The sequence below is a fragment of the Augochlora pura genome, chromosome 7 (assembly GCF_028453695.1).
Source record: "Augochlora pura isolate Apur16 chromosome 7, APUR_v2.2.1, whole genome shotgun sequence".
Taxonomy (NCBI): Eukaryota; Metazoa; Arthropoda; class Insecta; order Hymenoptera; family Halictidae; genus Augochlora; species Augochlora pura.
In genome coordinates, this window is record NC_135778.1 from 5899063 (window position 1) to 5905658 (window position 6596).

At 40.0% G+C, this 6596-nt stretch overlaps 1 protein-coding gene and 1 long non-coding RNA gene across 3 annotated transcripts in view; both read right to left on the reverse strand.

Moving 5' to 3' along the window:
• Positions 1-6596, reverse strand: part of LOC144472628 (uncharacterized) — an 82232-nt gene that overhangs the window by 46340 nt on the left and 29296 nt on the right. The gene's annotated exons all lie outside the window — the stretch shown is intronic.
• Positions 691-4647, reverse strand: LOC144472383 (uncharacterized). Its single transcript, XR_013494414.1, has 2 exons — positions 4038-4647; positions 691-805 (listed from the first exon to the last, which is right to left on the reverse strand). It is a non-coding gene; the product is annotated as an uncharacterized LOC144472383 (long non-coding RNA).

Here is a 6596-nt window from a genome sequence, read left to right on the forward strand (position 1 = left end):
CGAAACAATAGTTTTTAAAACACGGACATAGGTATATATGAACAGTATTAAAAATTCCTTTCGCGTCGACAAACATAAAGACATAAACTAAAGACAAACATAACCGAGACATTATAAAAAGTTAGCCGTACCGTATCTGAATTTTCTCAAAAGTTAATTTTCTTGACAACCACGAACTGTCAACAGATTTGTTGAAAGCCTGTCGGTACGACTACGATGGAATTTCAAATGACAGGATTATCTCATCTATTCATATATTATCCTCGACTCGGCATTGATAAATGAATAATACAAAAAAGAAACAACACTGTTCCGACATCACGCGACGTGATTTATACAATTTTCTTTCGATGGAAATCGTAGAAACATTTTCTGAAATCATTTTTACGGTACTCGTAAGTCTGTTCAATTTTTAACCCTTTGCACTCGAATGGGTGACTCTGGATCACCACTAAAATTATTCAATTACTCTGTTACGCTTCAAAATAATTTTTATAACAATAAAGTTTAGATTTCAAAAATTGTTGAGCAGTGAAACTGTTGCTACGAGTCGCAAGAATTAATTTCGTATGCATACGAGTGCGCTTTATTGTATACCATAGAAATACTATGAGCCAGGAAAATTATTTCACATTTACAGTTAAAACGGCTTCGAGTGGGAAGGGTTAATTAGAGAAGATTTATCGAAACTCACAATACTGAATCGGATCCATTGATCGTAGGTTTCGGCGACTGTATCCCAGACCGCACAGGTGTGCTCATATGAACAGGCGAGGGTCCTTTACTCCCCAAAGGTTGTTTAATCCTGGAATCACACGAAAAGATGGCCGGTTAAATACCAAAGTAACAGACAAAACCCATCGATTATGTACACGGATTCCATCGGATCGTCTCTGCTATTTACACGTAAATGGACGCGGCACGGCAAAATATCAATCGCTCGATTAAATCGAACCAGCCATTATTTCGGCTTGAATTTGAAGTAGCCATTTGGCGACGAAGTCTATCGTTATTCCCACGTTGGCAAACGTTTAGGGGGTCAACAGCAATCAAGATTTCCTTTAGGATATCGCCAACAAGGGGCGACGGGGTTAGAAAGGTCGACCGAGACACTAGTCATTATTCAAGCGAGACGTGATTTATGGAAAGAAGGTATCTCGCGCATCCTTTATGCCCGCAGAACGGATGCAGTCTTTCTGTCCTGCCCCGTTAAAGAACAGCCTAATCTGGCAGCGTTACTTGAATTTCAAAGCCGCGAATTTGCTCCGGGATTACACGAAAACGTCGAAAGCATCGCGCCGACCGCGCGATGAAAATTTGGAAGCGTTTGCTAGGTGATTCGCGGAGATACAACTTCTTCGTAGTCTCGTATTTGTAATGTATAGTAACTAGACCGAAGTAAATTAAAATTGATCGTAATAATGATTCTGTAAAACATTTTTATCAGGTAATGAAATTATATAAATGTCTTTCTACTATCTATTTATTCTTAGGAAGTTTATTAGGAAAATATAATAACATGTATGTTAGAATGTAATGATATATTATAGTAATAATTATGATTTTTTCCAGAACTTTTTTACAGCAGTTTAGACATTATTGAAGGCTTGTAAAATAGACAAAATGATGCGAAGAAAGATATGTATTTTGTTTGAATTATTTCGACACATTATTTCGTAATTACTGCATTATTAAATAGAATAATGTATTAATATATTTGTTATGTAAAAGATGTCTGTTGTCATTTCGATACTAACTAATAATACGGTATTATATTATACTTGCTGTTAAAAATGTTCATTAAATGCACGAAACGTTTCATTCTTTTCTCTGTGTCATTACAATACTCGTCAAACCTTTTAGTAATGTTTTTAGAATCCTGAACTATTCTTAAAAATTCGTAAAAGAAATCTCGGACAAGAATAGCCTGTTTTGCGCGCCGACATTGTTCAACCAAACAATTACAATTGCCTTCCGACTCATCCGATTCTCTAGAACATGCTTTCCAAGAGGCGGCGGTCCGGAAAAAATTCGCGTGTTTACAAAACAACTTTGCGACCACCGGCGAGAGCCGTCGCTTTTTTGGCAGTCGCGTAAACGAACCTCCCGTGATTTACGAACGTTTTCAGCGTTACCGACGTACGGTTTCTAAGGAGCCAGGGTTCGATCGGCCGAGGTGTGCGTTCCGTTATACAAAACGCTGGAACTGCGACGTCACGACGTCGTGCAACATTCTCGGTAAGCAGCTTTTTTTTTCAGCAAGAAACTGAAAACGCGTCTGTACGCGCTTTGTTTCCGCGAGGTCCCCCCCTCTCGCGTCTAGGAATTGGAACGCGTGTCGATCGGCCGACAGGAACTGGAAGCGGAAGCGGCTCATAATTCGGTGACGTTATTCAAATCAACGACAATGATCGCGTGGCGAGGTGTGTTCGCATCTGGAACGGATTTCGGAATGAATGGCGACGAAGGACGAATTAGACAAAACGAGGAATGAAAAATGTGAACGTGATTCGCTTGCTGGACAATGCAGAATTGTATGCATTTATGGTCTCCGATGATTTTAGAAAAATAAGGAAATATTCGATAGAGTTTGAAATATATTCGAATAGAGCTTTTTTCAAATTTTATAAAGAGTTGCCATTGTTCTTTTACGATTTGTATTATTAAATTTATACATTTGTTGTATTCGAAATAAATCAGAGCGTAGTATAAATTTTGACAGAAATTATTAACTGCTTTTTAATATTATTTCTGTAACGTGAATATTGTTAAATTATATTTTGTCGTCTTAATAATTGACTGATTTTAAAAGACAGTTGTCATATTTGTGAATGGTTTACACGAAACATAGTAATTCATAGTACAAACAGTAGACACAGTAGACATAGTATTGTAGAAACGTGATTCAAACTACAGAATTGTTTTTGATTAGGCCATTCATAATCACAACTAAAAATGATTCGAATTCGACGATTTTTCATGGAGAAAAACGTCAACTAAATCGCAAAGATAAATTCGTGAAACTTATGTGTTCAGCTCGCTCGAGGAAAGTGTAATCATACTTGGTTCTATAAACAGTACTAAAACAACCTAATTCCGCGAAGTATAAAATCAAGCAATAGCAGACACGTTCTTGCTGCCTCTTTTTATCTTTTCGGAATTCAAGTACGCGCAACAGCTATAAAGTAACAATTCTGCTCTATAAACGTGAAATCTAAAAGTTTCATGGATACATAAAATACGCAACAGTGGTATTCATAAGAGGCAATAAAAAAAGGCTCACACCAAATTGCAAATATGGATATCTGTGGACTAATTTAACGCGATTGAAATCGCAACGAAACGTCTCAATAAAAGTCCAATTAAAGCGTGTTACATAAAAACCGCAATGTATTCGTTAAATTAAAAAGCGACGAGATTATTACAATCGTACGATAACGAGGCATCTGCAGATGTCGATTCAATAATTTAACAGTCCCATAAAATAACAAATAAACAGTTCACAACGTCTCAAAGATTTCTTTTATGGCGATGAGAAATTTATCCGTAACTTAACTACAATTTAAATTTATCCGTAAATTAACTATTTCGTATTAAATGAACAAAAATCAAAGACTCCGCTACTGTGATAATGTCAACGCGTTATCTCCTGTCATTGATAGAGTCAGACTTTTAAAAACGAAAGACTTATCGGCACTTGCGTAAAAATTAGCAAGCTATCTCGAGTAACATAGTCCAATAATTCCTTTTGGGAGTATTATTCAGCGATTGAACTGCATCTAAAGATAGCGCAAACGTTAGAAAATGACGACGACGACGCTGAAGGCGAAGCGTTAAAATTCCCAGCGAAATTCCCGACATGAATAGAAATTCTCAGAGACAATATCTCAATAATTTCACAAACTCTGACAATTTGTTAGCAAATCGGCAACCACGAGAATCCTGACAGCACTCGTCGTCGGTCACCGTTTTCACTGGCAAAGCGCGATCAAACGTAGCAAAAAGAAAACCATGAAAAAAAGCATCTGTCCGCGTACCGATTGACACATGGTGGCGTGGACCCGGCGCTCCTGTAGCTGCACGTGCTGTTGTGGCTGTTCTGTTTGGTATAAATCGGCCGATTGCTCGGCGGCGACACGCTAACACGCTCGGCGATGCGAAACCGCGGGACGGTCGGCTTGTGATAAATCATCGTTCCGACGACTGGTCGTTCACAGAAACACCACAGTACCGTTCACAGCTCCATTTCAGGATCAATGCTAAGGCGGTAGGGTATATCACACTGGCTATCGGTTCCCGTTAAAGTCGCAAAACGACCACGGCGAAGAAAATCGGTTTTCGCGGCGCGCCCGTACAACAGTTCAAGAGGCGTCGAGTGGCCTGGGATGGTCGGGGCCGTGGCTGCCCGGCGATTTGACCGCTCCGGAAGTCGCGGAATCCGAGCGCCGACTATGCGGTCTTATTTAGGGTGAAGAGAGAGCCGGTCGCGATCGAGGAATCTGGAGATCGCGGGCCGCGCGGCCGCAGAGCAGAGAGAACGATGCTGCTTGCGAGGAAGCTCGACGCGAAGTATCGGGGGAGCCCAAGCGGCGGCTACGATTTCGCCCGCAAGCGGCATTAGACTCGACTGCCCGTCGAATCGCCGACTACGCTCGTAATAACAAAGCGTATCGCGGCCTATCAGGGACTGCTTTGATTCCCGCGACCGCGATCAGCTGTGCGCCCGCCAGTGAAACGTGCGGACCTTCGGAGAAAAACGGCTCGCCGATTTCTGTCCGTCACCGTCGACCTGGCCGAATAACAATGTCGCCTTCCTTAATATCTTGTCCACTAATTTATTTCTTTTGCCATTTCTTAGGATATTTGAAAATATTTCAAACACCTTTTAATCGCGTTCGCGGGCAGTAAAAATTTTAACGAACTGCAGAAATAGACGAGTGATTTATTCTTAAACTAATCGTGATTTCTAAATTTTGATTAATCACATTTTAATAATTATATATATAATGAATGTTACAATATCTATGTCTATAATCGTTGAATAAAACTGCACATTAAATTATAAACTGTCATTCAGATAATATTTCAATAACCTGAATATTATTTATAAGCATTTAAAAAACAACTTGTGCGAAAACGTCGGAAGCTTCTTAATTGAATATATGTACGCAATCGACACACTTTATGTCAAGCCATAAAAGTGACAATTCCGTGCGTCTAACATCTGCTGTCTTATTCTACCGCATTGGTGTCCGATGCCTGTGCACGTACAATATACCTAGTTACAGCATTCAGGCTAATTATTTTTGCCGCAACCAAACTAGATAAGAGAGCCGCGCAGTTACCACACTCTGTAACACTTCCTTCCTTTTTTGCGTCATAAAATATGAAATTCTGAGTTATGGTTCTATTGGCACCTTCATCCTAATATAATTCGCTTGAGAAACCTATATGCGAATTAAGCATGTTCTGAGCAATTGCAGAGGTGCATAAAGAATTCGAACGTTTGAGGATGCATTTTTAGCTGGTAGCGAAATTTATGTTGATATTTGTAATATTATTTTACCAGAAATATATATTATTTACTATGTTCAACAACATTTATTTCTTGTCTAAAGGTTGCTAGACGGTCGTGTTAGAAATCTAACGATATAAACATATTTATTTTATGTAAGATATATACGAATAACAATATAAAGGATATTGACTCTAATAAATATAATAAGCAAACCAGCCTAACAGAGCGCAGAAATAATTACTAAGTTAAGGTACAAGTGCCTAATTGAAACGGTGCCTAATAATATCAGTTCTAAAAATTCACAAAAAATCAAATTTAATTAACGACACCGAAACAATGATGTAAAAATATACCAGAGTAAACGATGTTCTAAAAATCTTAAGTAAACCCTGTTGAACGTGTCAAAATAAAAATTAATTTCAAAGTCTAGTAAAAAGGATCGACGTCGCCCATTTAAACGCAATTCTTAACTAACAATTAACGATCCGAGGAATTCGCACGCGCAAGCTTCGCGCAAAGAAATGGAAATCGGTCGATTTATCTACTCACTGCTCCTACACGTAAAATCGACGGTAGTTCTTGCGAACAGTCCGTAAAGCGGGCCGCCATGTTAAAAAGTTTAATCCCCGTGGAATGATGCATCGACCGGACGGAAATAACAGTGTTTTATCGTGCATCTGTTGTTTAATAAAGTCGGGGCCGCGCGGACGGGTTCCCCGACTGCGGTTTCACGCGAAACGAGAAAGTGATACGGACAAACGACTCCCTTTTGAGATAACGACGAGAAGCATCTGGCAGATTCGTCTCGAGCCGCGACAGCCGGCGTAACACTGGCTGGTCGACGCGTTTCTCTGCATCCGTTCGCGACGCAAGACGCGCGTTACTATTGCGAACGGTCGCGCAGCGAATTTCACAACAGGTTGAACGCACCGCCGCGATTCCCGCCGCACACCAACGTCGCGAATTCCGATAAATTTTTCAAACGTCACTCGGCGAACAAATTCCTCGTTATGCTTTCCTGCGCCACGATCTCGAGAAGATTTTCTGTTACCTAGGCGCTGCTGCTGCTGCTGCTGCT